Source organism: Lactuca sativa, chromosome 2 (genome assembly GCF_002870075.4).
Source record: "Lactuca sativa cultivar Salinas chromosome 2, Lsat_Salinas_v11, whole genome shotgun sequence".
NCBI lineage: Eukaryota > Viridiplantae > Streptophyta > Magnoliopsida > Asterales > Asteraceae > Lactuca > Lactuca sativa.
This window is the reverse complement of record NC_056624.2, coordinates 77099397-77126257: the sequence shown is the minus strand read 5'-3', so window position 1 is coordinate 77126257 and position 26861 is coordinate 77099397. Positions and strand designations below refer to the sequence as shown.

Sequence of the window (26861 nt, the reverse complement as noted above, 5' to 3'; positions counted from 1 at the left end):
AAACACCATCTTTTCTTCCTAAAATCATCAAGATCACCTTTGGAGGTTGTTTTGGAGCATCTAAAACGCATTTTTTTTTTATCGAATCCAACATCCTTGTTCTTGAGTTTACGGCCGGACACCCTTCAAATCTTCAAAGGCCACAAACCGTTTACGGCCGTAAACCCTTCAAAGATTCATATATCCTTCAAGAACATTGTTCACAACCGTAAACCCTTCAAGGGGTAGTTCACAGCTGCAAACTCCTTCACACCATGAATCTTGGCCGCAAACCCACTTTTCCACCTCAATCGAGTCTCGGTAACATTCGTAAACCAATAACAAGTGTTTTTCCAACACTATAATAAATTGTTTTGCTAATAAAATACAAATATGTATTAATTGTTATTAGGATCCCATTGAGTGCCGCGTACATCAACTCGAGGGTCTTCATTCCCAGTTTCGTTGTCCAACACTTTTATGCAACTAACAGTGAGTTCATACCTCTATGCTTTTATGATTTTAATGTTTTCAGGGGGAGAATACAAGCCAAACACAAATGATTTTATGAATTCATACAAAAAGGACTTCAATACACTTAAAACTCATACAACCACATTTTTATAAAATATTTATAGATATTTTATCCCTTTTGCAACATGTTGAGCATAAGGGACGTTTTCAACTTACAAGTGTAATCACATAGTGTTTTTTAGATCAATACATAAATCAAAGTAGATATAGAAGCATACAAACTATAATAGGTATAGTTTGGGAATTCAATACACGGTTTTACATATATAAGCATAAAAACTATAATAGGTATAGTTTGGGAATTCAATACACGGTTTTACATATATAAGCATACAAACAATAATAGGTATAATTTGGAAATTCAATACACGGTTTTACATATACAAGCATATAAACTATTATAAGAATATAGTTTAGGGAACGAATGTATCTTTTATAAACTTATCCGTTATTTCTAAAAAAGATTTTCCATATTATTACTTGTAAAGTCATTAATCTAGTTTGAGAGATACGTCTTTGGGTACAATTACATGTACTAGTGGAAGACTACCCTTATGAACCAAAGTCTCCTCGAGGGAGAGCGTGAGTTTGTGTATACATCTATACGAGACTGACAATCCCGCACCTTGTTGTTAGCTACAGTAGGACCGGCAGGTCTACGGGTGACAAAGTCATAAAGGATATTGGCATCCGATTCACGTCGTCTCAGTTAGTATAGTCATAAAACGTGCATGTAGATAACAACGATATAGTTACGTAGTAATATACTTTACATGAACAATGCTTATTTAACATAAGTATGGAAAATACATGGTTTTATTTTGAGTAATGAAACTACTATACATATTGGTCATAGCCATGGTTTTTCTTATACAAGGGATTTTACATTCAAAACAGTATTCCACATTTCATCTGGTGGTAAACAGGCATCTAAACTAATACTTTATGGAACACTATAACAAACTCATATGTTAGAAAATATTGGATTTTCTTGGAAACATATTAACATTTTCAATGATTCATTAACAAGTTTTCATTACAAAAATATGCTTATCAACTCACCGGCTTAATGCTGATATACTCTTTCAAAATAAGTTGTAGTCTCAGGAAATCAATAGACAGGTACCCCCGCAGCTTTTGAGAAGACGGAGCGTATAAAGTCACGTATTTTATATTTTTTCTGTACTTTGATGTATACAATCTATGTATCAAACATATGTAAATATTATATTTAATCAATGTAATGGTTGTGTTTACTTTGATTTCAATGATGCAATTGTTATGATACTACACATGACGTCCTCCACCCCTAAACGTTTCCGCCGTTCCGGTTTGGGGGTGTGATAAATTGGTATCAGAGCTATTGTTTATAGTGAACTAAGTATATCGAACCTTACATGGTATACAGCTATAAACACTAAAGGGGCCGAAGCACTCTGAAACTAAAATTATACTTTAAAATATAAGTATTTATAGGAAGTATACAAGTATACATACGTACAAGAAGCTATAACATAGTAAGAATTACATAAAAGTATTTAGGGCGAGTTGGGCACTACGGTTAAACCTAGATAGTTATGTAGTCATGTGTCGAGGCAATATAACCTGATCAACTATATTTGTTCGAGATATGACCAACATGTGTTTGGGAGTGACTAGGATGCTGCGACAAGTCTAATATTCACCAAATCCTATACGAATGAAGCATAGTTAAAATACTATAGGAGTATTTTAGTTAGTATAAGATATCAAGTATCAAGTATACAATTAAGAGTACTGTATAAGTATTATAGACTCTATAAATAACTTATATGAAAAAATTGTAAGACACCTACTGGTTGGTCTATAATTTCGGAGTGTATATTCCCAAGGTTTATATAATTGAGGTTTTATAGACTTAGAATTTGTGATCTATGCTCCACATCCTATCCCTTGTTTGGTTGTGGTTTTGGAGTGGGGTCACTTATTCAAAGGTCTATTTAATCTTAAATTATATGCAACTCGTATACTCTGCGAAATTATAGGAGGATCCGGTAAGGATCACCCCGTAAGATAAAAATGTTATATTTATCCCATAGATTCTTCAGACACTTTCATTCTCGTGCAACCCACATAGATAGAGGAAACCACTCCCGATTCATGAGAAGAAACCGAATACCCTATACGTCACTCTAGTACCTAATAAAATAGTATACCTTAGTGAGTTGGTGATTACACTACTCGCACAATGTGTTAGGCTTATCGCCTCTTTTCTTGCAACTTGTATAAGTAAACCAGATCACAGAAATTCATTCAAGAATAGTCACATCAAATTCAAAAGTCTATTTCATATAGAATTCCTTATGGATGGTTATCAGAACACTAAAGTAGTTGAATCATGATACTCTCGGAAACCGATATAACTTAACTCCAATAACACTCGTGCAATACCCACTCCTATAGAATACACATCAGGTATGTTGTCAGAAACATTCAAGATAGCCATCAAGGCATGGAATTTATAAGTATATATAAATTAGTGAAATACAACTACCAATGACCATCCCTACTCACAAGATCGTTTCTCGTCATGCCACAGAACCATGTCTTCACAAGCAGGTAACCGAGCAACTGGTGAGACACCAATTCTATAGATAAACTCTTCTACATTCCAGGTCGCGGTCACAACCGTCGTGACAGGTTTCATGGCGTCATTCAATGCAAACAACCCAAATGAGAATGGAAACAGTTTCAACAAATCAAGCTGTAGTAACACACAAGAAAACCTACAAGGGCCTAGCTATGATGATACTCTAGCTCACAAACCTAAGAATAATAAACGAAAGTTCTGGAACAAAAAGGAGCGCAAGTTATCTCAAAAACATGCCAAGAGACAACAACCTGTGGCAACCTCTACAGCCACGACATCTGCCACTCCAGTACCAATGCCAGTACGGCAATATGCTGGAAATCTACCGAATTGCAAGAAATGCAATTTCCACCACTTTGGAAAATGCCGCAAATTGTGATGTAAGAACTGCAACAGACAAGGACACACCACTCGTTTCTACAGGATACCGGCACAACTAACCACTCAATTCCTCGACGTTAGTTTAAGTTAGGTCTGTTATAAGTGCGGCGAATCTGGAAATTTTAGAAGAGATTGTCTGAAGACTAGAATTGATGAAGAAGCTCGCTTCTGTACAACTCCGACTCAACACATCACTTCAACTACCGATGCTAGTATAATCCAAGTATGCCATGCGTGTGGTGAAATGGGGCATTTCATGAGAGACTGTCTGACGAAGAGAAATGGCGGAGGAGGAGGAGTTTAACAGCATGAAGAGCAACAAGGAATCCCCTGCCCTTTTGAGATTTTGGTACGTCTTTTAAATAAAATTACTTTAAAGATCTAATTTATATTAATATTAAAATTCGGGGAAATTAAAAAGTAATTATAAATAACTCACTCGTCTGAACAAGTCATGACATTCATAACAGAACTAAAGATCAGCGCAGGTGAGCTATGATGGCATAGTATGTACATCAGGGTTAAGCATAGCTAAGATTTTGCATAATTAGAGTGAGTGATTCCGCCTTAATTCATGTTCCTTGTCTGGTTGTGGAATTAGGGCAGAGTCACTCACTCAACCGTCTTATTCATCTTAATTATACATAACTTGTATATGTCAAGCGATCATAGAGGTACCGAGAAGGATCATAATATAAAGTATTGTCACGATTTGTGGCAGTGGTGTTATCGAGAAAGCACGAGAAAGCCTACTTATAATGCATTGTCGAGCACACTTGGGATACACTATCATTATAATACACATCTCTTTCAAATCAACTCAGCACTTGTTTCTATAGAGAGTCCTGCATCGTCATTCGATGTGAATTGGCGTCGTGCTCAGCATACCAAGATCATGTGTTACGATAACCCACCGCCTTAACCGACTAATGAACAAAATCCTTGTCACTCATAACGACAACCCAACCCTAACCTCATAATTGTCTTTTATATTCTAAACCCTGAAGTAATCATGAGAGGAGTACTATGACTTCCGAAACCTTGGCGACGTATATCCAGTTGATCTTCCAGAACCACCACTCGTCCAATAGGTCAAGTTCAAGCACAGAGACTAACACGAATATAAATTCAAGAGGTAGTCCGTCAGCATGGTGTGTCTGTGTCCATTATCTCCGAGCGGGATAGCAGATTCACCTCGAGATTTTGGCAGTCACTATAGAAGGCTCTTGGAACTAAGCTGGATATGAGCACAGCTTACCATCGACAAACCGATGGGTAGAGTGAGAGGACCATTCAGACATTGGAAGACATGTTGAGAGCATGTGTCATAGACTTTGGTATGTTTTGGGATACCCATTTTCCCTTGGTCGAGTTCTCCTACAACAACAGCTACTATACCACCATCAAGGTTGCGCCATTTGAAGCCCTCTATAACCGTAAGTGCAGATCCCCTTTGTGTTTGGCTGAGGTGGGTGACACGCAGCTAGCTAAAGGTCAAGTCCCCGATGGAACTCTCACGGGCCTAGAAATCATCCGATAAACTATAGAAAAGATCATACAAATTCGGGAACGACTAAAAGCTTCAAGAGATAGACAAAAGATCTACGCCAATAAGAGACGAAAACCTTTGGAGTTCCAGGTTAGTGACTATGTTCTTTTGAAGGTCTCACCCGGGAAAGGCATGATACGCTTTGGAAAGCATGGAAAGTTGAATCCGAGATACATAGGACCGTTCGAGATCCTCTCCAGGATCGGTTCCGTAGCGTACAAACTTCGTTTACCTCAAAAGCTTAGCAATATCCATCCCGTCTTCCACGTCTCGAACCTTAAAAAGTGTCTATCCGACGAAACATTTGTGATCTCTCTTGATGAGATCGAGATCAATGAGAACCTTAATTTCGTGGAAGAAGCAGTCGAAATCATGGATCGAGAACTCAAAAGAACAAAACAAAGTCGCATACCGATAGCGAATGTCCACTGGAATGCCAAGCGAGGACCTTAATTCACTTGTGGAGCGCGAAGACCAGATGAAACAGAAATACCCGCATCTTTTTCCGAGTCCATGATTTGTATTCTGTGTTTGAATTTTTTTTTCGTCAATGTTACCCCGATTCCGTTAATAAAATTTGAATTTTATTTAGTTCCGTCAAATTCTTATGATTTGGAAAATCATTTAGGTTATATAATTGAATTTGCTTTTATGAGTCGGAACCAAAATCATGCGAAAACCCGAGTTTCCTCCGAAAATCAGCGAAAATCCGACCTGATTGGTGTTCACGGCCGTAAATCCATTCTCGGTGGGTAGACCCCACCACAGATCATAGACCCAGCCTATAAATAAGGGACTCCCACCTTCAATTGAACTTTTCTGGCCGAAAACTCTCCCACTCTCTCTCTCTCTCTCTCTAACCTCTCAACCGTAAACACAAAAACACCCTCTTTTCTTTCGAAAATCATCAAGAATCACCTTTGGAGGTTGTTTTGGAGCATCTAAAATGCATTTTTTATTGAATCCAACATCATTGTTCTTGAGTTTACGGTCGTACACCCTTCAAATCTTCAAAGGCCGCAACCCGTTTATGGTCGTAAACCCTTCAAAGATTCATATATCCTTCAAGAACATTGTTCACGGCCGTAAACCCTTCAAGGGGCAGTTGACGGCCGGAAACCCTTCATGGCCGCAAACTCCTTCACACCGTAAATCATGGCCGCAAACCCACTTTTCCACCTCGATCGAGTCTTGGTAACATTCCTAAACCAATAACAAGTGTTTTTCCAGCACTATAATAAATGGTTTTGCTAATAAAATACAAATATGTATTAATTGTTATTAGGATCCCATTGATTGTCGCGCACATCAACTCGAGGGTCTTCATTCCCATTTTCATTGTCCAACACTTTCACGCAACTAACAGTGAGTTCATAGCTCTATGCTTTTATGATTTTAATGTTTTCAGGGGTAGAATACAAGCCAAAGACAAATGATTTTATGAATTCATACAAAAAGGACTTCAATACACTTCAAACTAATACAACCTTACGTTTTCCCACATTTTCAACTTACAAGCGTAATTACATAGTTTTTTTTAGATCAATACATAAATCAAAGTATATATACAAGAATACAAACTATAATAGGTATATTTTGGGAATTCAATACACGGTTTTACATATACAAGTATACAAACAATAATAGGTATATAGTTTGGAAATTCGATACACGGTTTTACATATACAAGCATATAAATTATTATAAGAATATAGTTTAGGGAACGAATGTATCTTTTATAAACTTATCCGTTATTTATAAAGAAGATTTTCCGTATTATTATTTGTAAAGTCGTTAATCTAGTTTGAGAGACACGTCTTTGGGTACAATTACTTGTACTAGTGGAAGACTACCCTTATGAACCAGAGTCTCCTCGAGGGAGAGCGTGAGTTTGTGTATACATCTATACGGGACTGAAAATCCCGCACCTTGTTGTTAGCTACAGTAGGACCGGCAGGTCTACGGGTGACAAAGTCATAGAGCATATTGGCATCCGATTCACGTTGTATCAGTTAGTATAGTCATAAAACGTGCAAGTAGATAACAACGATATAGTTACGTAGTAATATACTTTACATGAACAATGCTTATTTAACACAAGTATGGAAAATACAGGGTTTTATTTTGAGTAATGAAACTACTATACATACTAGTGATAGCCAGGGTTTTTCTTATACAAGGGATTTTACATTCAAAACAGTATTCCAGATTTCATCTGGTGGTAAACAGGCATTTGATCTGATACTTTATGGAACACTATAACAAACTCATATGTTAGAAAATATTGGATTTTCTTGGAAACATACAAACATTTTCAATGATTCATTAATAGGTTTTCATTACAAAAATATGCTTATGAACTCACCGGATTAATGCTGATATATTCTTTCAAAATAACTTGTATTCTCAGGAAATCAATAGACAGGTACCTCCACGGCTTTTTAGAAGACTAATCGTATAGAGTCATGTCTTTTATATTTGGCTATACTTTGATGTATATAATCCATGTACCAAACAGATTTAAATATTTCTATTTAATCAATATAATGGTTGTGTTTACTTTGATTACTATGATGCAATTGTTATGATATTATACATGATGTCCTCCACCCTCGAACGTTTCCGCTGTTCCGGTTTGGGGGTGTGACAACTATTATCAATAAGAACCATGTATTCAAACATCAAGATGGAATAAAATTGTTGTTTTGTTTATTGTTGTACTTTTGTGTGACATCCCCATTTTCACGGCCAGAAAAGACTGATTTGTTTATGCTTTATGAAAATCAGAGTGCCTTTTTTAATAAAAATGTTGCGGAATTTGTTCCCAGTAAAACATGATAAATACGTTATCAAAGCATTTCCGAAGAAAAGTATTTTTATTCATTTTAAAACATTTGGAATGTCATCGTCAATACATAAACATAAGCATAAACAGAACTTACATTCATTATCACTAGTGAATTATATCTCCTTAATCTCTCAGTGTAATGTGACTTCATAACAACACCTGTGATATAAATAAACTGAGTGGGTCAGGTTGGAAAACCTGGTGAGTACATAGGGTTTTCAACCCATAATAATATAATTATTACGTTTAAACAATTAAGCAATCAACCCAATTACCCATCCCCGTTATCTTATTTATTCTTAAGGATCTACCCTAAGAATCATCTATTCCTCGTTCATTTATTCCTAAGGATCATCCTAAGGAATCGACACGAAGTCCATCGTTGCCACAGTTTACAAAACAGGAACTAAGTCTGCATAGTCGGCAGGGGTTAGGCATCAAGTCTGCATGATCGCCAAGGTTTACACAACGGGCACTAAGTCTACATAGTCGCCAGGGTTTACATAATCGCCAGGGTTTAGGCATCAAGTCTGCATGATCGCCAAGGTTTAGGTACCAAGTCTGCATGGTCGCCAAGGTTTAGAGTACACCGGGTGAACACATCATTCACAACACCTACAGGATGCGGGCCTGCTAGTGTTCCACTGGACTGTCTAGAATAGTCTGTGGTTGTCATCCATACTCTGCTGAATGACGCGGCCATCGTTTGGGAAAAGGCTTCTCACATCATCCACCTCTCACCCTCACCTCATGGTCTATAACACCTCTCAACTCATCATCAAACTCATATTCCATCTATTACATCTACCCATGTTTTACCCCATCATTATCATATATATAAAATATATATACAGTTTAAATCATTTAAAACATGTATAAAATCGTTCATCCAGCATAGACAGCAACTATTCAGATAATATGCACACATAGCACGTAATTTATATAAAATACTTCATATCTATGTGTAAGATGAAAGTAACTATGCACTCACCTGAGAAGGTGGTGACTCGGTACTCGGATATCACTTCGTTTACATTAAATAATTTCCTTCAACGAAACCTAGTATTATTACCACTAGATTTTAGTCTAATATTTACCGTGACTAATTATTAGTCTTATTATTATTATTATATAAGCGTTTAAACAATACTTTCCAACCACTATGTACAGACAGGAGCCAAACATAAAACACCGGAGGGCAGGACCATTTTGGCGTATAGCGCTTCTGAAATCCAACAACCCTATGCAACCCTTTAAACCAGATTCCCCGTACCGCGAGTAGTTAAAAAGATATTATAACAACACTTATATAAGTCATAATAATAGCTCAAATATTAATTTTAAATATAAGCTATATTAAAATAGGGTAAGCATATCTTACTTACAAGGGGATTTTAGCTAGGAGTCGAGCTCTGCAGGGGCAGAACTTCGTCGCTGAATCTTTCTAAGAAAAGATTCGTGCAGCACTTCAGCGCTCACCTTACTATACTAAAAACTACAGAAAGTGAATTCGAATCACGAGGGACCGAAATGCTCGGGGGATAAGGAGAGAAAGACTCTTGAATCAAGAGAATGGTGCAAGAAATATGAGAGCCCAAGGCTCTTATTTATACTAATTGAATTTTCAAAAACTACGCTCCATAATTACTTAATGACCTTTTAGTTATATAAACAACTAAACACCCATCTATAATACTATTTTAAATGGATTTAATGATATTTGTACTAAACTAATTTCGAAAGAACTCAACATTAGTCTTATAATGACCGCATCGTCGATACCTTTCTAATGATATGTACATATGTATATATATATATATATATATATATATATATATATATATATATATGTACGTATATATGATTTATACTTTATTTTAATACGTAAATATGTTATTATAATTTGTAACTCGTTCATACGAACTCCGTTTTTTACGTTCTTTATATCCACGCGTAGGTGGAGACGTACTCTACAATTTTCGTTTAGACTCCGTCGGCTAATTTTGAGTTAATTTTTGAAGTTATATTTTTAACAGGCCGGGACAGGATTGGTCCATTAAAATCTCATAACTACTTCATCCGATGTCCATTTTATTCTGTCTTTTTATCGTTACACTAATAATAACGAGATCTTCGATTCTCGTTTAGGTTGTTTCGGCTAAAAACCGCTCGATCTAATACTCGAACTTCGGGTTGTACACCGCTAAGCCGAAACTTCGAAAAATCATAACTTCCTCATAAGAAGTCAGATTTGGGCGTTCTTTTTATGGACGTTCTCAGGTTAACATATTCTACGACTTTTATTTATATTACTAAGGCTAAAAGTCGCTCTATCATAAATTCACTATTTACAACTTCGCAGTGTCGTGTCGGTTCCGTCGCTAAACTTCGACGGGTCATAAATTCTTCGTTATGACTCAGATTTCGGCGCTCTTTATATGTACGGAAACCTTGTAACATATACTACAACTTGGTTAACACTATTTATTATAAATAATCTTTTGCCGAAAAGTCATTTTCGACACTTATTGCCTCAAAATTGACTAGCCCGGATCTACGGGCGTTACAATTATCTCCCTTTTAGGATGATTACGTCCCGGAATCATCAACGAAACTGGGCTCACATGATGACTCCATACGTTATCTCTTCATCCTAAGTTAAAACCGTAACTTTGATGTTTCTTCGAACGAGTATCTAACTCTAAGACTTCCTGACTGCAGGCGGTGCTCGATCTTGCACTTGCTCCCTATCTCACGTTAGACTCCAAATTATGACCTTTAAGTCACAATCTCGATCCTTACTGGATACGAACTTAAGATAAGTTCTTTTATTACTATCATGGATCGATGTGTCATATTCTAATGAACTCTCATCGTATGTTGCAACGCTCCGACTCAGGTCTCTTAGAGTCAAATTCCATAATGGAATATACCTTCCTTCATGCTCTAATGTGATAGAATCACATTTTAACATGTAGCATTTCTAGCTACTAACTTCTTTAACAACGAGCGTGATACTTCTATTAATCGCTTTGATTATCTCTCACTTCAATGTTCTGGCTTAAGTCAGATGCTACATCGAACTTGGTTCTCTGAACGACGTAACATACTCATTGTGGTCGGACTCAATTTGATAAGACCACTAGGGTCTGAATAACAACAATCTTCTTAGTCGTTACCGAAATGATGGTAACGACATGCTTGAATAAAATGGACTTAATTATTAGCTTCTTGGTAACCTTGTGACTTTCCCTGATCCAAGCGTGAGTCCTGTGCTTCCGGTAGTATATGCATCTACTACCTTTCACACCTACTCATACTCGTCCCAAGTATTGTCTCGCAGTCCCCAAGTCACCATATAGGAAAATCACATAACAGTTTAACACATCAGATAACAAAACGAAGGCTTTAATATTTCTTGAAACTATTACATAGGTTTTTAAGTTCACCCTAGACTATGCCTCTAATAGGCTACATCATATGGTCCTATCTCTTTGGCTACCTCATAGCTTGATCTTTGGGTATGAATTCCTCATCCTTGGTTCCTCGCATTGTTTTCTGCTTCGTCGAGGATCATGTGGAATGCCCTTGGCCTTGGTGGCGTGTTTGTCCTTGCTGCCTCGTTTTTCTTTGGGCAGTCCCTAGAAATATGACCTTCTTTGTTACATCCATAACACACCTTCTTGTTGGACGCACAGTTGCTGGCGTAATGCCCTGTCTTTCCACATTTGTAGCAAGTCACCTCCTCGCTACATTTCCCGAAGTGCTTCTTTTTACACTTCTCGTACCACTTGGTTTCACCTCCTCCTCTTTCAGTCTTTGAGAATTTCCTTTCTTTGTTGCATTTTGAAGATCCTTTATGCTTCCTTTTCTCGCCAACTTCCGCTCTCTCTAGACCCTTTTCCCTAATATGGGTTTCAACATTCCTGGCTGCCCAGATGGCTCCTTTCAAAGTGGTTGCTTGCTTGACCATTGGTCCAAAGTCTGCTGGTAATCCATGGGCAAACCTGTTGACCTTGGAGAGCTCAATTGGAACTAGGTAAGGAACAAGCTTCATTTTCTTCGTAAAACTTGCAGCATACTCGATGACACTCATCCTTCCCTTCTTTAGATTCGGGAACTCATTGTTGATCTCCAGAAAATCCTACTCAGAGCAGTACTGCATCTTTAACTACACCAAAAAATCTTCCCATGACATCTTGCTCGCTTCTCCTTTGGGTATCGAATCAGCTAGTAGCTTCCACCAGCTTAGTACTCCAGATTTCAACAGAGGAACCGCGAGAGCGGTGTTTTTCCTGTTGCTACAGTCGCAACTCTCAAACATCGTCTCCATCTTGGAGATCCAGTTCATGACTTCCACCGGCGTCGGGCTTCCGGATAGACTCGGTGGTTTGGATGTCATGAAATCCTTGTATTTGCATCCACGTCTGTCATTTCCTCCATCCTGGTGGTTTTGCCTAACTATCGGTGGGTTGGCTTGGCCAACATTCCCACTGTAGTTTCCCTCCTCAGTCTGCCCTTTGTTCAACTCGGGTTGTTCGATCTATATGGTCGCTTCCTCTCGATTTTGCTGGAGCAAACGTCTGGTTTCCTCCATTTGATGATCCAACATCGCCTGGATCATCGCTTGCACTCCGGCCATTGTTATTGGCTCAGCAGCGGCTACCACAACCGGTGTTTGCTCAATCACTGGGGGTTGGTTTCGGTTCCTATTTGCATTCATGTTTCCGCTACGGGCCCTTTCCATCTTGATCTATATGCCGAATAAGGTGAATCTAGATCTTTATTTAGGATTGAGGTTTAAATCATCCTTATCACTCTGAAATGTTTATATGCTAGTTCTAATATCGTAGTTAAATGCTTAGAATCCTAAACACATAAGGTTTCCAGATCCGGTCGGTAATAGACCATAGATCCGAACAAATAACAGCATATCATGCACAAAGCATTTAGCACATAAAAGCATTTTACGCACAATCTCTAAAATAATCTAGTGCTCACACCTCACAATCATCGCTTAGCATTCTAAGTTTAAGTCTAGAAATAAATCCATATTCCTAGTTCGCATAAACTAATTCTCTGATACCAACTGTGACATCCCCATTTTCACGGCCAGAAAAGACTGATTTTGTTTATGCTTTATCAAAACCAAAGTGCCTCTTTTAATAAAAATGTTGCGGAATTTGTTCCCAATAAAACATGATAAATACGTTATCAAAGCATTTCCGAAGAAAAGTATTTTTATTCATTTTAAAACATTCGGGATGTCATCGTCAATACAGAAACATACGCATAAAAAAAATTTACATTCATTATCACTAGTGATTTATATCTCCTTAATCTCTCAGTGTAATGTGACTTCATAACAACACCTGTGATATAAATAAACTAAGTGGGTCAGGTTGGGAAATCTGGTGAGCACATAGGGTTTTCAACCCACATTAATATAATTATTATGTTTAAACAATTAAGCAATCAATCCAATTACCCATCCCCATTATCTTCTTTATTCTTAAGGATCTACCCAAAGAATCAGCTATTCCTCGTTCATTTATTCCTAAGGATCATCCTAAGGAATCGACACGAAGTCCATCGTTGCCACGGTTTACAAAACAGGAACTAAGTCTGCATAGTCGCCAGGGGTTAGGCATCAAGTCTGCATGATCGCCAAGGTTTACACAACGGGCACTAAGTCTACATAGTCGCCAGGGTTTAGGCATCAAGTCTGCATGATCGCCAAGGTTTAGGCACCAAGACTGCATGGTCGCCAAGGTTTAGAGTACACTGGGTGAACACATCATTCACAACACCTACAGGTTGCGAGCCTACTAGTGTTCCACTGGACTATCTAGAATAGTCTGTGGTTGTCATCCATACTCTGCTGAATGATGCGGCCATCATTTGGGAAAAGGCTTCTCACATCGTCCACCTCTCACCCTCACCTCATGATCTATAACACCTCTCAACTCATCATCAAACTCATATTCCATATATTACGTCTACCAATATTTTACCCCATCATTATCGTAGATATAAAATACATATATTGTTTAAATCATTTAAAACATGTATAAAATCGTTCATCCAGCATAGACAGCAAGTATTCAGATAATATGTACACATAGCACGTAATTTATATAAAATACTTCATATCTATGTGTAAGATGAAAGTAACTATGCACTCACCTGAGAAGGTGGTGACTCAGTACTCGGACATCGCTTCGTTTATTTTAAAATAATTTCCTTCAACGAAACCTAGTATTATTACCACTAGATTTTGGTCTAATATTACCGTGACTAATTATTAGTCTTATTATTGTTATTATATAAGCGTTTAAACAATATTTTCCAACCACTATGTACAGACAGGGGCCAGACATAAAACACCGGAGGGCAGGACCATTTTGGCGTATAGCACTTCTGAAATCCAACAACCCTATGCGGCCCTTTAAACCAGATTCCTCGTACCGCGAGTAGTTAAAAAGATATTATAACGACACTTATATAAGTCATAATAATAGCTCAAATATTTATTATAAGTTCATAATAACAATCTTAATTTTAAATATAAGCTATATTAAAATAGGGTAAGCATAACTTATTTACAAGGGGATTTTAGCTAGGAGTCGGGCTCTGCATGGGCAGAACTTCGTCGCTGAATCTTTCTAAGAAAGATTCGTGCAGCGCTTCAGCGCTCACCTTACTATACTAAAAACTACAGAAAGTGAAGTCGAATCACGAGGTACCGAAATACTCGGGGGATAAGGAGAGAAAGACTCTTGAATCAAGAGAATGGTGCAATAAATATGAGAGCCCAAGGCTCTTATTTATACTAATTAAATTTTCAAAAACTACCCTCCATAATTACTTAATGACCTTTTAGTTATATAAACAACTAAACACCCCTCTATAATATTATTTTAAATGGATTTAATGATATTTGTACTAAACAAATTTTGAAAGAACTCAACATTAGTCTTATAATGACCGCATCGTCGATACATTTCTAATGATATATACATATGTATATATATGTGTACGTATATATGATTTATACTTTATTTTAATACATAAATATGCTATTATAATTTGTAACTCGTTCATACGAACTCCGTTTTTTACGTTCTTTATATCCACGCGTAGGTGGAGACGTACGCTACTTTCGTTTAGACTCCGTCGGCTAATTTTGACTTTATTTTTAAAGTTATATTTTTAACAGGCCGGGACAGGATTTGTCCGTTAAAATCTCATAACTTCTTCATCCGATGTCCATTTTCGTCTGTCTTTTTATCGTTACACTAATAATAATGAGATCTTCGATTCTCGTTTAGGTTGTGTCGGCTAAAAACCGCTCGATCTAATACTCGAACTTCGGGTTGTACACCGCTAAGCCGAAACTTCGAAAAATAATAACTTCCTCATAAGAAGTCAGATTTGGGCGTTCTTTTTATGGACGTTCTCAGGTTAACATATTCTACGACTTTCATTTAGATTACTAAGGCTAAAAGCCGCTCTATCATAAATTCACTATTTACGACTTCGCGGTGTCGTGTCGGTTCCGTCGCTAAACTTCGACGGGTCATAAATTCTTCGTTATAACTCAGATTTCGGCGCGCTTTATATGTACGGAAACCTTGTAACATATACTACAACTTGATTAAGACTATTTATTATAAAGAGAAAAGTCGTTTTCGACACTTATTTCCTCAAAATTGACTAGCCCGGATCTACGGGCGTTACATTTTTCTATATATTTAGTTTACCTGTGATCCATGAACTTATTCGCACAACCCAACATGTTCCACCGCCTCGTCCAAGCGTGTGACAGTCATATATGGACTTGATCTCGCTATCTATTGCCTCTTTCCACTTAGCAGCCTTAGGGCCTACCCTTGCTTACATGTAGTTAGTTGGTTCATCCAAATTTACTATGATCACTAACAAACGTGTCACCATCTGTAGTTATATGGAAACCATATAAATCAGGTGGCATGCTAACTCTACTGGAACGACAAAGAGGTAATGAATTTTCAACTAGCTCAACTGGAATTTCTTCTTGTGGTTGATCAACTGGAGTCTCAAAGTATGTACATGTATAAACTTTATGTATTTAAACATATAAATATACATGCCTAGAAATAGTTTGAATCCTTGAAATAATACAAAGTTTTATGACCTGCTTTTTATGATATATATTGTCCGCTCTACCACTGAGCTACTAAGGAACAACAGGAGATTCGATCTCATAGAGTTTCATTCCCGTTCTCAACCCATGACCAACATGAGCTCGAAGCTTCCTTCGTAACTCCCAAAACTTCTTCATAGTGGCTCGCTTCCATACCTCATTTCATAGGGAACCCTGAAGTGGCTTTGTTTCATTATATTCCATCCATATCCAAATTCCATTCATTTAATATCCTTCTAGTATCATTAACATAACAGATGTCATTTCTAGTTTATCTCTTTCTATTTCTATATATGGAAAGTTAAAAAAATTTCATATAATAATCTATAAATTGCAATAGAAAAGAAAAAGTGACGTTTGTGATGATTGTGAAATCTTTTCTACTAGGTAATTTAGTATCCTTATGCATGAAGATAATAAATTCGGTCATTGTGTTCAGACTCTATTATGGATTTCTGATCACATTCTCCATAGGGCCCTCCTATCTCTTCCTTCTCTGAGCTCACATTATGGAAGAAAGGGAAGAAGGAACCGAGAAGAAGGTATCAGCAACAAGTGGTATTATTACGGGACAACTCATAATGTTCATATCGATCTATTATGCGCGCTTGCATCTAGCATTGGGTAGACCTCATACAATAACTGTCCTAGCTCTACTGTATCTTTTGTTTCATTTCTTCTGTAATACTCACAAACACTTCTTTGATTATGGATCTACTAACAAAAATTCAATGCGTAATCTCAACATTCAATGTGTTCCTAAATAATCTCATTTTTCAATTATTCAATCATTTCATTTTACCACGTTCAATGTTAGCGAGATTAGTCAACAAGATTCAAACATTGAAAAAATAGTAAATTAATAAAAAAAATTGCTACATAAGAAAAATAAAAGAACAGATAAGAAGGAATATGCCCACCCCCTACCGATTTAATAACCTCTGCTCCAAAGAAACTCATAACACCAACTCCATTTGGAATTGCATCAATTATTCGTCTATCAAAAAAATGAGCAAAGTTGGCTAATTTTCTAATCCCCACAGTTAAGAATCTTCGATAAAAGGCATCTATATAACCCTGATTATATGACCAATTATATATAGAATTTTCTATTTTGTCATAAAAAATTCTATTAGGACCCATTTTTACAAATGCATTAAGGAACTGCAAATTTTGAAAAAATGAATAAACATGTTTATATAAAAAGGCTATAAATATTCCGAAAGAGGCTATATTGACTAAAAAAATGCATCTTTACTAAATTCATACCAATCTATCGAGTTATTTGAATTTTGATGTAAAAGATTTATAGACGGGGTTAACCATTTGGATAATATATCAACGTCTTCATTGAAAGGAATTCCTAAGAATCCAACAAACAAAGTAAGTAGAATCAATGTAAGTATTGGGAATAACATAGTATTATCTGATTCATAAGGATACAAATACATCTTGGCATTACCAAAATGGGGAATAGAAAGAAAGGGTTGTAGAATAGGGAACAGATCCAGTGGATACAGAGTGGGGCCTGTAGTTCAGAGGATTAGAGCACGTGGCAACGAATCATGGTGTCGGGGGTTCGAATCCCTCCTCGCCCACAACCGGCCCAAAAGGGAAGGGCCTTTCCCTTTGGGGGTAGCAAAATCATGTTCGGGATAGCGGACCAAAAGCTATGGAACTTTGGTGTGGGTATTTTGTTGAAATGGAATGGCCTTTTTATTTATTATTTATCGTAAATTAGTGAAGCATTACACATAGTATGCCCGCCCCCCATCAATGAATATTTTTTTACGTGCCGGTAACTCTTCCTCAGCCAGGATGGTGCAGAATAGCAGAGCAAGTACAAGTATTAGTAGAATAACAACAAAAGCATTGTTGGTCGTTAATATGTTTGCTTGTGGTAATTGTAGCCTCTCGGGAGAAACGATGACTGCATATTTGGTGCACTGCAAGTACAAGTACATCTGATAATTATTAATTTGATAGTTGTAAATAGCCCAAGGGTTATGGAAAAAAGGAGTATCCCAGCCCTACACCGAGGTGTTGACGGTGATTTTCAAATCTCCTCAAGTAGGATTAGAACCTATGACCAATCGGTTAACAGCCGACCGCTCTACCACTGAGCTACTACGACACAACGAGAGATTCGATCTCATAGAGTTTCATTCCCGTTCTCTACCCATGACCAATTTGAGCTCGAATCTTCCTTCGTAACTCCTGGAACTTCTTCGTAGTAGCTCCCTTCCATGCCTCATTTCATAGGGAGCCCCAAAGTGGCCATATTTCATTATATTCCATCCATATCCCAATTCCATTCATTTAATATCCTTTTAGTGTCATAAACATAACATGTGTCTTTTCTAGTCTATCTCTTTCTATTTCTATATATGGAAAGTTTCAAAATCATCATATCATAATCCATTACTTTCAACAAAAAAACAAAAAGGGAGGTTTGTGATGATTTTTAAATTTTTTCTACTAGGTAATCTAGTATCCTTATACATGAAGATAATCAATTCGGTCGTTGTGGTCGGACTCTATTATGGATTTTATACCACATTCTCCATAGGGCCCTTCCATCTCTTCCCTCTCCGAGCTTACATTATGGAAGAAGGAGAAGAAGGAACTGAGAAGAAGGTATCAACAACAAGTGGTATTATTACGAGACAGCTCATAATGTTCATAGCGATCTATTATGCGCCTCCACATCTAGCATTGGGTAGACCTCATACAATAATTGTCCTAGCTCTACTGTATCTTTTGTTTCATTTCTTCCGTAATACTCACAAACACTTCTTTGATTATGGATCTACTAACAAAAATTCAATGCGTAATCTCAACATTCAATGTGTTCCTAAATAATCTCATTTTTCAATTATTCAATCATTTCATTTTACCACGTTCAATGTTAACGAGATTAGTCAACAAGATTCAAACATTGAAAAAATAGTAAATTAATAAAAAAAATTGCTACATAAGAAAAATAAAAGAACAGATAAGAAGGAATATGCCCACCCCCTACCGATTTAATAACCTCTACTCCAAAGAAACTCATAAGACCAACTCCATTTGGAATTGCATCAATTATTCGTCTATCAAAAAAATGAGCAAAGTTGGCTAATTTTCTAATCTCCGCAGTGAAGAATCTTCCATAAAAAACATCTATGTAACCCCGATTATATGACCAATCATATATAGAATATTTTATGTTGTCATAATAAAAATCTATTAGGACCTATTAACAAATGCAGTAACGAAATCCAAAATTTGAAAAGATGAATAAACAGGTTCATATAAAAAATACTATAAATATTCCGAAAGAAGTTATACTAACTGAAAAAAATGCATATTTCCTAAATTCTTACCAATCTATCGAATTATATGAATTTTGATGTAAAAGATTTATAGATGGGGTTAACCATTTGGATAATATATCAACGTCTTGATTGAAAGGAATTCCTAAGAATCCAACGAACAAAGTAAATAGAATCAATATAAATATTGGGAATAACATAGTATTATCCGATTCATAAGGATACGAATACATCTTGGTATTGCCAAAATGTGGAATAGAAAGAAAGGGTTGTATCATATTTCTTACATTCTCATTAATTTTGTATACTTTATTATTTGAAAAAAAAAAGAAGGATGTGGATTCTTCTTCATTTTTAATAAAGTTACGAGACTACAGTTTTTGTTACTTAATTTCAAACCTTCTTTACCCCAAAGAGATATTGAATATATTTCTTTTTCCATTATAATTTTGAAAATGAACGCTTGAATGTCCTTCAAAAGTAAGTAAATAGATGCGACATATATAAAGTGCGGTTAATCCCACCATAGACCAAGATATTATTCCAAAAATAGGTGAATACAACCAACTATGATTAAGAATTTCATCTTTGGAACAAAAACAAACAAAGGGTGGAATACCGCAAAGAAAGTATACCTAATAAAAAATAATTTTTAGTAATTGGTAGATGTTTTGTTAAACCTCCCATAAGACTGTATTCTGACTTTTTTTGAAAATCAAGTTGTTGAAGATTTGGAATAAATCACGAAATTCAAAACTCCTCATTATCCAATAAAACCCTAAAATGCCTAATAATAAACCAAAATCGGCAACACGATTAGTTACAAATGCCTTTTGACAAGCCTTTGTTGCATAAGGTCATGTGAACCAAAATCCTATTAATAAATACGAACATATTCCAACTAATTCCCAAAAAATATAAATTAGTATCAAACTTAAACTAGTAACTAATCCCAACATGGAAGTACTGAAAAAACTCATATAAGCGAAAAATCTCAAATATCCGTGATCATGAGACCTATAATTATCACTATAAATAAGAACCATAATTTCAACAATAGTGATTAATATTAACATAATAGAAGTAAGTGGGTCGATCGAGTATTCATATTCCAAAGAAAAATCATTATTGATAATCCAAGACCATACATGCTGATATACATAACTGTTATTTATTTGTTGAATAGACGGATTCATAGAAAAAATCATGACTTTACTTAACAATAAAACACTCTGAAAAGATCACATATGACGAATACTTTTGTTGTCGTCGGGAAAAAGAAGAAGTCTCAACCCTATTAAAATAGGAACCGGAAGTGGAAGGAAATGTATTATCCACGCATATTAAAATGTTTGTTCCATAAAAAAAAAGTTTTTTATTCTTAATTAATTGTTTTCGATTCACTGGATCTTATCTCGTTTGAAAAAATTCAATAAAAATTCAAGATATGCACTAACTTATGAAATAATTTTAAATAATTTTAGATTAGTATTTATTCTAAGTCTTTTCAAAATCGTTCAAATCAAATATTCAAAACAAGAACTTACAATTGGTCAAATGAGATGACCAAGTTAAATATAAAAATGAATGCTTATAACATGAAAATCAAAATCTAAATTATTATTACGAGAAAATTTCGTGTAATAATAATTTAGATTCATAGAACAAGGATAAAAAATTATGCTAAAAAAAGTACTTGATGCTGATATGAATTATAAAATTAACTAAGTTCATCGGTCTGGTGAAATAAAAACTCTTGAGTTTAGTTAATTTCTTTCAACGCATTAACTAATTCATTATGAGATTGATTGTTTTCCATTTCGGTCAAAACGATTTCTTAGTAACCGTTAGAATATTATAGATCTAAAATGAATTTTTTTTTTATCACGAAACGGTAAAAAACGTCTGGGATATTTTTTATCAAACCATGTATCATTTAACGGATTTATTAGTAATCTCATTCGAACTTAAAAACTGAATTTAGGTGTATTCTTTTCTCGAGTTTAACTAAAAAAGACAAAGTTTTTTAGTAAGAAAAAGTTTACAATTGAGGTATTTTATTTTGTGTAAATAAAGTCTAGAATGACGAAAATCAAGGTCTTTTAGGTTATTTTTTTATTTTTATTAAATCATTAAGTTTCATTGTATGACCTAACAGATTCAAAAGATATAAATTTGAGAGGAGAACTAAGAGTTCCAAACCAAAAATTTTTGGTTTGACAAATCTTGTATAGAATTAAAATTTTATTATTTCGAGTAATTTTTTTATCCAATTTAACGAATCTTTCACATATTTATATTTCCTTTTTATGAAGAGAATATTATTTATAGAAAAAATAGATAATGAATAAAAAATAATAATTTGTTTTGAATAATATATGTCTTTCACATCCGACTATAACAATGATTTTCAAATGAAAGTTTCAAAAAAATGTAATTCTATATCAGAAAAGCATAATCGTAAAAATATTTGGAAAAGAAAAATCATGATTTTGCGGACCCAAGTTCCATAGTTTTTTTATTTTTTTTAATACATACTTGAAGATAGTAAGGTTTTTTCTTTATTTTTTGATTTTTTTTTAATCTTTTTTTGGCTTTTTTAAACTAAATATCAGTTTATAATGTTTAACAATCATAATTTTAAATATGAAAAATATTAAAGATCTTAATATTTTTCGTTCATACTTTTTTTTAATCATATTATTATTGGATCATAAAATTTTGTATCATAATATTTTGAATTATAACAATATTACGCATCATATATTTTTGGATCATATTAATTTGGATTAGAATATATTGATTTAAATAAAGTTTTTGTTCAATACAACATTTGGATCATTATACTTTTGAATCATAAAAAATATAATAATTAAGGATCTTTAAATATTTGAATCAAAATATTTTTAGATCATAAAAAGTTAAGGATCATCAACATATTGAATCATAATATTTTTCAATCATAAATATTTTGAATAATCTCTATTTGGATTATATTATATTCAATATTTTAAAAAAAAATTAAGTTTTAAAATCAAATTTGGTATTTAAAACACGGTACTCTTTTTTTACAAAGTCATTGGAATAGTTAGTGGAACTATTCCTTAATTTTTTATAATTTTTGGAGAATTTGCTTTTCTACGTTTTTCTATAAATATAATAAAATATTTTTTTCAAAATTTCATGATTGTGTTAATTTCGTAGAGAATTAAATTTTAAGAATTTGGTTTTTCAGAATTTTTTTTCAAAGAAAAAATAAAGTTATGACCGTAAAACTAAGCAGGTGAAAAAAACCCACCACCCAATAAGCCAATAAGTTTGGACGGTTGTCATGCTGGGATTGGGGCACGTGTCAGCGCCCCTGGAGAGGCCACATGGCCGAATTTTCATTTTTTAAATCTTTTTGTTTTTGTCACTTGTATCCTCCAATCAATTAACATTTCTTGAAAATTATCAAAATCTCGCAATTAATTACGAAAATGTCATATCATTTCGCGAGACTTTGGCGATAAAAAAAATATCAAATCCTTGCCATTGTCCTCAGGGTTTATTTGATCATACTTCATATATATATATATATATATATATATATATATATATATATATATATATATATATATATATACTAGAAAGTTTGAGGTCCGTGCTAAGCACGGCCCATGTGTAGTGTTTAGAGTATCGTTGAAAAACCATTAGACTACACAGACAAGCCGTACTAAAAAAAACATAGATTAGATAAAACTCGGAAATTAATATATCGGAATATGCTTGATCAAATTTCTGACATTTAGTATTATCCACTCTAAAAAGCGATCATCAGTTATGGTTTATTGAAATTAGAAATTTAAACTATCATCATTTTTAATGAAATGGTTATTATATAAGAGATGCATGGGAGTAGGGAAGGAGAGACAAAGTGGGCAGTTGAACTGGACTCAATATTTTTGAGTCTAATTTTTATTATTATGTTATATATGTATATATATATTTATTTAAAAATAAAAAGCTTATAATAGTGATAAGGACGCTTTATTTATGACTCCTCTAGGGCATTTAAGGATATATAAACCCTAGAACCAGCCCTGAAGAAATGTAAACTATTATTACCAAAGGGCCAATGGCCTAGCGGTATGGAGTGACCTTCTCATATGAGAGGTCAGGGGTTCAAGTCTCTATGGAGACATAGGTGGTTATTTAGGAGTAGATTAGTTAGTTTGCCGTTTCAAAAAAAATTATACATTTATTAATGTAATGGAATGTTATAATATGAATTATGTTCAGAAGCAACAATAATTAATAAGACTGAAAAAATATATATATCAAACTTAAAATGTAATAACATGTCATATTTGGAGTTAATTATATAAGCATAACATCATACGGAATTGATCAATATAATATCCATATGGAATTAGCAATATCAAATATAATAATAGTTTAGAATTTTTATTCAAATTTGATAGTTGTGAATTTCTATTTCATTTTTTTGTGGGTCTTGATGTGCCAGCTGTCGATGTTTCTATCAGTTTTGCTTTCCCAAACCCCAAACATTTGGATTGTCTTGAAGTTAATCCTTTGAATTCTAATTAATGGTCTTTGATGCACAAACAATATTGTAAAGCCAGAGTTAACCATTGACATTCATAAGCAAAGACCTCAAAATATAATCATTTCATTGGTTTCCTTTAAAGAAAAATGTGAGAGTGAAGAGAAGGAAGAAGGTAACAATATTGAAGGAATGTATCAAAGGAGACAGATAATAGCAAACAAACATGATACAATTCTATTAAACATTTTTCTATATAAAAGCATCGGTCTATAATCATTAATCAACACCCCTATTTTTGTCACATCCTTAATACATTATGTTTGTAAGTTGTAAATATACAATCTGTATAAAGATGAAAAGTTATAGTTACAGAGTTTATGTTGTGAAATATTTCCTTGCTTCAACTTTAGAGATATATTTACAATATGTTTGTTATGTAACATGAAGAGCAAGGAATAATATCAAATCTCTTATAGGTGGTGTTTTCAATCATGGGAACCAAAAGTACAATAATACCCATAAATTTGAATTCCTTTGATCAGCATGTGACTAACCTGTTAATATCAAACAAGAAGACACATCAATAAACAAATTAGATAATATGGTTGTAAGAAATTGTTCTAAAAAACCTAAATACCATTAAAAAAAAATATAAACTTAATTTTAATAGCACATTATATTTACATTAACTAATTGTTAACAAAATATTATAAAGACATCTACTCAAAGCCTGGTTTGATTTGATCAAAAGCAGTATGTTATGTCAAACGTATGTTGTCATTTTGGAATGCAGGAAATGCCCCGTTGATCTTGTCAGGTCTATTTGTTGACATTTTTTATAGTAAAAACTAAAAAGCCTATCTAACTTCATTATAAAATTTATATACGTTATAAATTCCCTATAATTTTTATCTTTACAATTTATTGAATGTTAAGCATTGTGTATTTATTAATTAAAATTATAATAAACTAACAAAATGACTAAAAAATGCACGGAATTACTAAATTATTTTTCAAGACGAAAGAATTATAAAACTGAAAAAGGATTGAAATATCAGTTCAAACCTGGTCCAGTCTGAAAAAAAATACCATTTAGTCAAATCTCGGGCAAATGTGTGAATAGATTTAGGTTCTATGTTATATCTTTATCATCCTATTTCACTACATTTCTCAATTCCGTGTTTTTTTATTGGTTTTGGTTAGGGGCTGTTTGGCAGGATCTGAATTTTTTAGATCTGAATTTTTAAGAGATCTGAATTTCTAAGAGGGTCTGAATTTTTAAGATCTGAATTTTTAAAATGTTGTTTGGTTGAAACCTCTGAATTGTTGTGTTGAATTATCAAAATGACCATTATACCATTTTTTTATTGTTTTTTGTTGAATACTTAAAAAAATAGATAACACCATATAAAATCCAAATTAACATAAATTAAAATAAATCTTCAATAGTTTATAATAATCTTTTTGAGATATATTTACAAAAATAACATCATTTTTTACATCCCAAGGATTTCAAAGTTAAAAAAATAAAATATTTGATGTTGAATTGCAACCGAATTTTCACAGTATGTTGCAACCTCCAAATCCAAATTCAATAAGGAAACAAATAAACAGTTTAAACATATATATAGAAACTACATATCAAATCCATCACCAACTTTTCAAAGTATGTTGCTAGAATCGATAATTTATCAAAATCTCCAATTCTTATCACTTGTATAAACTACAATATTAACCTAAACATCATATAAAATCCAAATTGAACATACATCAAAATGAACACAAATCCAAATAAAACATAAATATTTTCAAATCCTATAAATTATATTGAAATCCAAATAAACCTTACAAGCACATCAGCACATATGATATGAGTTGTGATTTTAAAAACAAAAATAAGCATCATATCAGATTTTTCGTGTCCATACATTACCACATCAGATTTCAACATTAATACATCAAGAAAAGGTATTTCAGGAAAAAAAATGACAAAAACGGCCTTAATATTGCATTTGCCATCTCTGCTCAAAGGATATGTAATCAAAATTCCTCAATTCCAAATTGAAATCATCAATCTTTATGTCAATTTAGTGTCACTTTAAATAAAAACATGCTTCCTAAAAAACAATTTGAGTAAAACAGAACAATGGAGCAATTTGTGTGAACGACACATTTGACAATGGAGATTTCAGCAAAAAAAATCAGCAAATGCCAGCAACAACTACAGATTCATTATCGATTTCAACAAGAAAACATTGATTTTACCCGGAAATCGTCGATTTCATCGTATTTGGGGAGAGAAAAAAGGAAAAAAAATAAAAAAAAAACGATACGCACGTGAAGCCGACCTCTGATGTGCAACAGTGGCGCCCGTATGTGTGGGAGGCTGGCACCGAAGGTATGGGAGGGTGGCGTCGGAGATCCGAAGGGCAGTGATGACAGCGGCTGACGGAAGTGGAGCGTATGACGGCAAAAGATTGCAAGTAATCGAAGTGTGTTGGGAAGGAAGATGGGTCGGTTGTATGAAATAGAAAAAAGAAGACGGAAGTCGCTTAGGTCAAAATAAGAAGACACGCCTCTTTTTCTTTTTCAGATAATATTTCATCTCTGAAATATTAAGAGGCTTTTGACATATTAAGAGTCAAAATATAAGATGCTAACAAATAGACTGAATTTGAATTTTTAAGAGGATGCCTCTTAATTTGCCAATTAAGAAGCAAACAAACAATCCCTTAGTGATATACCCATCATTCAGGAAGAAGCCTAAAGGTATCTTATCTAACAGTAGGGGTGTTTACGGGGCGGTTCGGCTCGGATACTAATAAAATTGTGAACCATGACCACGGGGCGGGTACCTTGCATGCACTAACCGAAACCGAACCGTGTGGCTAGA

At 34.3% G+C, this 26861-nt stretch overlaps 4 pseudogenes; 2 read left to right on the top strand and 2 right to left on the bottom strand.

Annotated features, from left to right (window-relative positions):
* The first annotated feature begins 16467 nt into the window (after window positions 1–16467).
* LOC122196590 (protein TIC 214-like) lies at window positions 16468–16939 on the top strand (annotated as a pseudogene).
* Window positions 16940–16941: 2 nt separating this feature from the next.
* On the bottom strand, window positions 16942–18069 carry LOC122196589 (NAD(P)H-quinone oxidoreductase subunit 5, chloroplastic-like; annotated as a pseudogene).
* A 493-nt stretch (window positions 18070–18562) lies between these two features.
* Window positions 18563–19055, top strand: LOC122196451 (protein TIC 214-like; annotated as a pseudogene).
* A 12-nt stretch (window positions 19056–19067) lies between these two features.
* On the bottom strand, window positions 19068–19861 carry LOC128132328 (NAD(P)H-quinone oxidoreductase subunit 5, chloroplastic-like; annotated as a pseudogene).
* Between the last annotated feature and the right edge of the window lie 7000 nt (window positions 19862–26861).